The 9,388-nt window shown below is 40.9% G+C and overlaps 1 non-coding gene across 1 annotated transcript; it reads right to left on the bottom strand.

Annotated features, from left to right (window-relative positions):
• Positions 1-975: 975 nt before the first annotated feature.
• Positions 976-1,082, bottom strand: LOC111893838 (small nucleolar RNA R71). Its single transcript, XR_002850965.1, has one exon. It is a non-coding gene; the product is annotated as a small nucleolar RNA R71 (small nucleolar RNA).
• Positions 1,083-9,388: the final 8,306 nt, after the last annotated feature.

Below are 9,388 nucleotides of genomic sequence, written 5' to 3'. Positions count from 1 at the left end.
TGGCGCCGTTGCTAGGGAACGGTTCTAAATACTTAATCTAATTCCTAATTTTTTCGATCCTTTGTGTGAGTTTACTAGCACAAAGTTAATTTATTACAGTTTAGTAGTTAGTAATTAGATTTTAGCATCTGTTTCAGTTTTATTATTAAGTTTAGTAGTTTTTCAAAATTACATTGCTACTCGCCGAGTGCATTCGCACCTACTCGGTGAGTACAGCAGTATTTCGCAGATTAATTTTCATTTTCTTTAGTTGCAATTTTTTGTTCTTTTTACGTTGTTATCTTGTTTTATTTTAGGACTTTCATGACCAGAGGATCAAACACCCCGCTGGTACCCCGGTTTGAAGATCCCGAATCCGCATTGAAAAGGAACAAAGGAAAGGACGTGGAGAGCTCAAACACACCTAAGAAGTCACCTTTGTCTAATTTGAAGACTGTTTTTGGGAAGAAGAAGAGCAACAAATCAAGAGCATCCAGTGCCTCTTTGACAATCGAAGACCCGATTAAAGAAGACACCGAGTACGAGACCGAGGAAGAAGAAGAACATACGTACGAGCACGAATCCGATTTTGAGGACGAGTTAGCTCTTACCATGGCTAACATTGATGAAATCCCCATAGGGGAATGGAAGAAGAGGATTCGCGACGACACTGGACCGGGACTTGTGCAACCCGCAATTCCCGCGACTACTACTTTTGAGCTCAAGGGTCATATCCTAGCTTTACTTAAAGAAATCCCTTTCTATGGAAAAGACCACGAAGATGCCTACAAGCATTTAGATGAAGTCAATGATGTAGCTGACTACTTTAATGTTCCAAATGTGCCTTGTGAGACTCAGCTACTTCGCATGCTTCCAGTAACATTCAAAGGTGCTGCAAAAGACTGGCTCAAGTCACTTCCCCCCGGATCAGTCACTACATGGGCCAAGATGAAAGAAGAATTCATTGATCACTTTTTCCCACCTTCCAAGATAGCCAAGTTGAAGAAGTCCATTGCCAACTTTGAACAGCAAGCTGGAGAGTCGCTATACGAAGCTTGGGAGAGATACAAGAGTTTGCTAAGAAATTGCCCGCACCATGACCTTAATAGCCAACAAGAAGTCTCCATCTTCTATGATGGAGTCAATGTCACAACTAGGCAATTACTTGACTCGCAAGGCCCGCTCACGAAGAAGCCACCCCCGGTGATCAAGGAATTGATTGAAGAATTCTCTAAGCACTCTAGAGAATACCACAACCCAAGAAATCATGTTACTAGGGGAGCCGCATATGCAACTACGGAAGACTTATCCGTGGTCATGCCTATGCTAAAAACCATGGATAGGAGGATGGATAAAATGGATCAAACGATCCATGCTATTCGGGTGGGGTGTGAAAACTGCAATGGGCCTCATCTTACTAGAGACTACGACTTGAATGAAAATGGCAACAAGAAGGTGCAAGTTTGTTACTCAAGTGGAGACCGATATGATGAAGATTGGCGGAAACCAAAGAAAGAGTGGCTCCCGTATGAAGAGTACAAGAAGGCTAAGGAGGAGCAGTTCAGGCAGAAAGGAAGTGGTTTTTACCAAAAGGAGGAGCCGGCACAAGAAAGAAAACCAAGTTTGGAAGAAATGCTTACCAAATTCGTTGCTGCTTCAGAAAAGAGACATAGTGATCATGATGTTGCAATTCAAGAAACAAGGACCATGCTTAGAAACCAGCAAGCATTTATCCACAACATAGAAATGAAGCTAGGGCAACTTGCTTAACAAATCAACCAAAGATCACCGAGCGAACTTCCTAGTAAAACCAAAAATAACCCACGAGGCGCGCACATAAATTTAGTTACAACAAGAAGTGGGAAAATATTCACTCCTCTGGCCCCTATTCAGAATGAAGCACCCAAAGAATCACAGAAGGAGGAAGCAGAAAATCAAAATCTTCAATCTGACAGTTCTACTCGCCGAGTACCAAATATGGACTCGGCGAGTCCACTGCCAAATCCGAAGGATCAGACCCCTGAAAAGCTTTACCAGCCGCCATTGCCATACCCAGCCCAAGCTAAGAAAGAGAAGCAGAAAGAGGAATACCAGAAGTTTCTAGATCACATTAAAGCTCTTCAAATTAACATACCCTTCATTGAAGTTTTCGCACAAATGCCCAAATATGCAAAGTTCCTTAAGGAACTTCTCACTAATAGAAGGAAGATGGAGGAAGTGAAGAAGGTAGTCCTCAATGAAAACTGCTCAGCTGCTATGCTAAATAAGCTACCAAAGAAGAAGGGTGACCCAGGGAGCTTAACTTTACCTTGCCAATTTGGCAACTTGGCTACCATTCATGCTTTGGCCGATTCGGGAGCAAGCGTAAACCCCATGCCATATTCATTCTTCAAGAAGCTTGATCTCCCAGAACCAAGACCAATTCGCATGGCGATTCACTTAGCAAACAAGACAGTCACTTTTTCCAAGAGGCATATGTGAAGACTTATTGGTCAAAGTGGATAAGTTTGTATTTCCTGCTGATTTCATCATTCTAGACATGGAGGCGGATCCTCAAGTCCCAATCATCCTTGGAAGACCCTTCCTCAACACGGCAAGTGCTATAGTAGACATGAGGGACTCAAAGCTCACTTTGCGGGTAGGAGAAGATTCAGTTACGTTTGGGGTAGATCAAGCTATGAAGTATGCAAGGAACAATGACAACACAACATTCTCAATCGACATGCTTGATGAATTATTGGAGGAATGCATAAGTGAAGATCCCATAAAGTTCACAATTTTTGATGAAGAATTTGATACAGAAAAAGACTTAATGGAGATTGAAAGGCTGCTGGAAGAAGCTGAGTTTGAAGAATTGGTAAAGCAATCTGACAGCTCTACTCGCCGAGTCGGGCCGAGCTACTCGCCGAGTTCATCCTTAGCAAAGACAAAATTCGTAAATTCAGCTACCAACTCGCCGAGTCCCTTACCTGCACTCGGCGAGTACGACAAACAGAACCCAAAAACTGAGCTCAAAAAGTTACCAGAACATTTGGAGTATGCCTTCCTTGAAGATGGCCATCAAAAGCCAGTCATTATAGCCTCTGACCTTTCCAAATCTGAAAAAGAAGAACCAGTGCAAGTTTTGAAGAAGCGAAAGTGGGCCATAGCATGGAGCATCACCGACATCAAGGGGATAAGCCCCTCTTATTGTTCTCACAAGATTAATCTGGAAGAAGGAGCAAATCCGGTTGTGCAGCACCAAAGAAGACTAAACCCAAATATGCAAGAGGTGGTCAAGAAAGAAGTGGTCAAGCTTTTAGATACGGGAATCATATATTCCATTTCCGATAGCCCGTGGGTGAGTCCGGTCCAAGTGGTGCCCAAGAAAGGAGGGATGACGGTCATAACCAACGAAAAGAATGAACTTATTCCGACACAAACGGTAACCGGTTGGAGAGTGTGCATCGATTATCGAAAGCTAAACGATGCCACTCGTAAAGACCATTTTCCCTTACCTTTTATTGATCAAATGCTAGAAAGATTATCGGGCCATAGTTATTATTGCTTTTTGGACGGATTCTCGGGTTATTTCCAAATACCCATAGACCCAATGGACCAAGAAAAGACCACATTTACTTGCCCAAGTGGGACTTTTGCTTATAGACGCATGCCCTTTGGGCTATGCAATGCACCCGCGACTTTTCAAAGGTGTATGACATCCATATTCCATGACATGGTGGAAAAATTCATGGAAGTCTTTATGGATGATTTTTCTGTTTTTGGATCTTCCTTCCATGATTGTCTCACAAATCTTGACCTAATGCTTGCTAGATGCGAAAAGACCGACTTAGTCCTTAATTGGGAAAAATGTCACTTTATGGTCAAGGAGGGTATAGTTTTGGGCCACAAAGTTTCCAAATTGGGAATTGAAGTGGATCGGGCAAAGAGTGACACCATTGCCAAATTACCCCCACCAACTAATGTGAAGGGCATTAGAAGTTTTCTAGGTCATGCGGGTTTTTGCTGGCGTTTTATAAAAGATTTTTCTAAAATAACTAGACCTCTAACACAATTACTCCTAAAAGATGCACCATTTAATTTTACTAAAGAGTGTTTAGAGGCATTTGAATTTCTAAAGGAAAAATTAACTAATGCCCTGATCATTATTGCACCAAATTGGAATTTACCATTTGAAATCATGTGTGATGCTAGTGACTTTGCATTAGGAGCTGTCCTTGGTCAAAGGGTTGATAAGCACTTTTGACCCATATATTATGCTAGCAAGACTTTAAATCCAGCCCAAGAAAATTACACCACCACGGAAAACGAATTATTAGCTGTAGTATATGCTTTTGATAAACTCCGTCCTTATTTAGTTTTATCTAAAACAACAGTTTTTACTGACCACTCTGCTATCAAGTATTTATTTGCCAAACAGGATGCCAAGCCAAGATTGATACGATGGGTGCTACTTCTTCAAGAGTTTGACATAGAGATACGAGACAAAAAGGGGATGGAGAATGTAGCAGCTGACCACTTGTCAAGGCTTGAAAACCCGCGATTGCAAGAAGATTGAGCTAGAGATGATTTTCCGGACGAGTACATTATGGTGACCGTGGGAGAAGAACCATGGTTTGCAAATATAGCTAATTACTTAGCTATCAATTCTTTTCCGAGATAAAGTATTACTTTTGGGATGAACCATATCTTTTCTGAAGCTGCGCGGATGGAATCATACGAAGATGCGTGTTCGGGAATGAAAGCCGGAAAATATTGGAGCATTGTCATAGCGGGCCCACGGGTGGACATCATGGAGCACATTACACCGCTAAGAAGATCTTTGACATTGGGTTTACTGGCCCATGATTTTTAAAGATGCAACCCAATTTGTCAAAGAATATGATGCCTGTCAAAGAATGGGAAACATTTCATCTCGAAATGAAATGCCACAACATAGTATCCAAGTGTGCGAAGTATTTAATGTGTGGGGGATCGATTTCATGGGACCATTTCCCATGTCCAAAGGCAAAAAATACATATTGGTGGTGGTGGATTACGTATCCAAGTGGGTGGTGGCACAAGCTTTGCCAACTAATGATGGTCGGGTGGTGGTGCAGTTTTTAAAGAAGTTATTTTCAAGATTTGGGGCCCCGAAAGCTCTTATAAGTGACCGAGGCACTCATTTTGCCAATGATCCACTAGAGAAGGTGCTAAGGAAATATGGGGTAACCCATAAATTTTCTACATCCTATCATCCACAAACTAGTGGACAAACCGAAGTGACAAATCGAGCTTTAAAAATAATTTTGGAGAAATCGGTGGGGAGCAATCGAAAAGAATGGTCGGATAAGCTAGACGATGCACTTTGGGCCTTCCGTACAGCTTTCAAAACCCCTATTGGTACTACACCATATAGGTTAGTTTATGGAAAGCAATGTCATTTGCCAGTGGAGATAGAGCATAAAGCTTTTTGGGCTTTAAAGATGTGCAACTTCAACATGGAGGAGCTCAAGAACAACCGGTTAATGCAAATGAATTCTCTTGAGGAACTTAGAAATGATGCATACACTAGTTCTTTGATCTATAAAGAGAAAACTAAAAATTGGCATGACAAGAGGATCAAGGAAAATAAAGAATTTCATGAAGGCCAAAAGGTATTGCTCTTTAATTCAAGGCTAAAACTCTTCTCGGGAAAACTCAAGTCAAGATGGGATGGTCCTTTTCTGGTAAAGACGGTGTTTCCACATGTTACTATAGAGCTATTGTCAAAAGATGGAACACCTTTCAAGGTCAATGGACATAGGGTCAAAAAGTATGAAGAAGGAGTCTCAAGGAATGAAGGCATGGAAGAGTTGATGTTGCTGGAATGGATTGTAGCCACGTAGAGGGGGAGGAGTCCAGCTAATGACTCCTTAAAAAGAAGCGCTTCCGGGAGGCAACTCGAGTTTAGAGTTTGCATTTTCTTTCCTTTACTTTCTTTTTAATTGTTTTAGGATCTTTTTCATTCGTCTTCTTCTGGAAATTTGAGGGCAAGCAATGCTTAGAGTGTGGGGTGAAGGGTTAAAAATGAGAAAAAATTCATTTTTTTTTTCAAACTGCAAGGTTTAATCGCCGAGTAGGTACGAGTACTCGGCGAGTACTTGCCAAAATAAACCAGAAAATGCGCAAAAGCATTTTTACTCGGCGAGTAGATCTTTTCTACTTGGCGAGTAGCCAACTTACACAGATGGTATAAAATCTGAAAAATAAGGGTTTTCACCCATTTTACCCACACACTCGCCGTGCACAGCCTCCTTCAAGCAATTTCTGTGATTTTTTTTGATTTTTTGCTTAATCCTCGACTTTCAAGGGAAAATGTATGATCTTTACACTTAAAACTCATCAAAGGTTCAAGCTTTATCATTGATTTGCCCTATTTTGTCTAAATTCGGATTTGGGGGTTTCCTCAAATTCTAGGGTTTTAATTTTACCATGAATTAGGAGATGTTAGGAGAAATTTCTTTTGAATGAGTGGTTATTAGACTTAGTACAGCAAACCCTTGTGAGAAATTGGGTGTTTTGGACAGCCCATATATCTTCAACAGATTTTTAGTCCCGCTACACGAACTCGGCGAGTAGGAGGCTATATAGATCTGTTTATTTCGATTTTAATTGTTGGGTGTTGTTTGTTTGTGCTTTCTTAATGTTGTTATGCAGATACCATGTCCAGAAGGGGTCAGTCTTCAAGAGGGGGAAGCCAAGGGGACATCCCGTGGCTCTCGTTCCGCCAAATCACATCCAAATCGTCTCAAGCCCGTGCAAAGAACAAGTTGGAGGCTTTGAAACAGAAGGAGATTCATTTACCCAATGCGGTGGATTGGGATTGGCTAGGGAAAGTTGGTTTGGAAGAAGAGCTAACACCATCTTTGGTGAAGGAATGTAATTTGGGTGATTCAACCATCATATGTGATGGTTGGTTACAGCTATACAAAATTCAACAACCAGTATATGCTGAATTATGTTGGGAGTTTTTTGCTACCATCTCTTTCCGAGGTGGTAGTGAGTACTACAATCCCAATGTAATTTCTTTTTCTTTGGGTGGGGAGCTGCGACAATGCAGCATGGCAGAATTTTCATGGAGGCTTGGAATCTATGAGCAAAGCACTATGTTGAATGAATATTTTGAAGCCTTTTTAGAGAATTGCCACAAGGATCTTCCTGAGGAAGTGGTTGCTTCTACCTGGTGGAACATTATTGCTAACCGGGTGTACATCCCATCTACCACACAGGAGGGTCATATACGTTCACCAATCCACCGTCTCATTCATCGGTTCGTTGCAAGCACGATCAATATGAGGAAAGACTGGGACAAGGTCCCGACCCTTGACATCTTTTATCTTTGGAGTATTATTACTCCCAATGTTTTCTGCAATCTCCCCTATTGCATAGCTAAGTATCTGGTGGAAGGGGCTGTTAAGGAGAAGATGAACTCCAAGATCAATGGAGGGATGTTTGTGACGAGGCTAGCTAGGTCATTTGGGGTACTAGATCTGCAAGAGTCAAGGGCGTTAACGATCATTTACCCCCCTCCGTTCAACACCGCATTGTATAGGAGGGCAAGAATTGTGGAAAAGTTTGGTGATTCTTTTTCTATTCCTCATGCGGATGAGCCAGCTATCCCCGAGGAGCCGGGAAGGCGAGTGAGACAAAGAAGCGAGCGGGTACGGGAAGACCCACCGGTTATTCCGGTGGAAGAAGAGAATGATGGATGGAATCAACTTGAGTACCGGCGCTACTTGGATGACATTGGAAGAGGGGTCAACTATAACAATCAATCATTTAATTACCTCTTCCAACAAATGAACATCGCTCCAAGACCCGGACCCGGCTACCCCTAAATCATGAGTTGGGAAGAAAGGATGAGGAGAAGGCATGAAGAAGGAGGAAGTGGAGGAGCTAATATGGAGGAAGAAGAATGAAGAATGTTTCTTTTGTGTTTTTAATTTATTTTCGTGATGTTTGATTTGGACAACTTGTTAAACTTGGATGATTGTATTTCTTGTTAGGACTTTTGTTTTGGTTGCTTTCACTTTTGTCTGCATTTTTTTCAGGATTAAAGGGTTAGGAAGCATATTAAAGTGATTAAGGGTCAAGGTTGAAGTAGGAAAGTGAGGAACGTTCAAGTAAAAGTGTGAAGTTTTGTCCTTAGGATTGAGTCCGTTAGAGTTGAGAGTAATGGAGGGTGTCGCTGCTGAAAGGTTTAGAGAAAGGGTCAAAGAATTATTCAAATTCAAAACCTGAATCATGAAGAACACAAGCTGGATCAGTTTTGGCAACACAGTGCCTACTCGCCGAGTTCACAACTTCTACTCGGCGAGTACACGGGTCATTACACGTAATAATTGCAAATTAAGAGATACTCGCCGAGTACACGGTACTACTCGCCGAGTAGATTGACATTTTTTGAATTCCAGAGCTGTGTTGAGCATTTTCACTGCAGTACTTGTCCATTTTTCGTGAAGAATTGTTACTGGAGATTTCTAAGAAGCTTTTTCCTTGATATTTTCGAGCTGTCAACCACACGAGACGAATGACACCCAAGACATGGATGAGTTGTTCCCATGTCTAAAGTCAGTTGAAGATGGAGATGAAAAGAAGAGTTAGCAACCTATCGACTGCTACCCCAGGGGAGTTTGTTCCAATTCTCTCTATAGTTTGTATTTTTATTTTTTGCATGATATGCAATGAGGGCATTGCATAAAATAAGTGTGGGGTAGGGGGTTGGTCACATATTAGTAAATTTAGAATCTTAATTTAGGACTAATTTTAAAAAATGTTGCATACCAAAAAGATTACTTAGGAATTAATTTAGAAAATTTTAGTAAAAGTAATTAGGATTCCATGTTAGAATTATGTTGATGATTGCATAAAAACCCAAATGTTTAGTTGAGACTATATACGTTCTAGTGCATTTGTGGCTTCCTTATTCTAGTAAAATCATGGGACAAAAACACGACCTTGCTTAGCCCGAAGGATGCAATATGTTTAGCATCGTGTACCAGAAATGTATCCAGGAAAATTATTATCTTTAGCCAATAAAGGTTGATGTTGAGCGCCCCTGCTTAAGCATGTAGGGTTTTGAGTGAAAAAAGTGAGGTACATGTAAAGAAAAAAAGAGAGAAATTACAAGAAAAGTTTGAAGAATTTTTGGAGCATCAAAGTCAAATATGAAATTAGAAGATCAAAAATTCCAAAGAAGTGAAAAAAGTTGAAGATACCAAAAATCAAACAACAAAGTGGTGAATTCAAAGAGATCAAAGATCCAATGCCAAAAAAATGAAGAATTCCAAAGAGCTCCAATGTGGTATCATAAATTGTAATTATCTAGATTATGTATGCTTAGGTTGCTCAACCAAAAATACCTTGAGGTTAAGAGATTTTCTGAGGA

This window comes from Lactuca sativa, chromosome 8 (assembly GCF_002870075.4).
Source record: "Lactuca sativa cultivar Salinas chromosome 8, Lsat_Salinas_v11, whole genome shotgun sequence".
In the NCBI taxonomy this organism is placed as follows: domain Eukaryota; kingdom Viridiplantae; phylum Streptophyta; class Magnoliopsida; order Asterales; family Asteraceae; genus Lactuca; species Lactuca sativa.
This window is presented reverse-complemented; position numbering and strand designations above follow the sequence as displayed.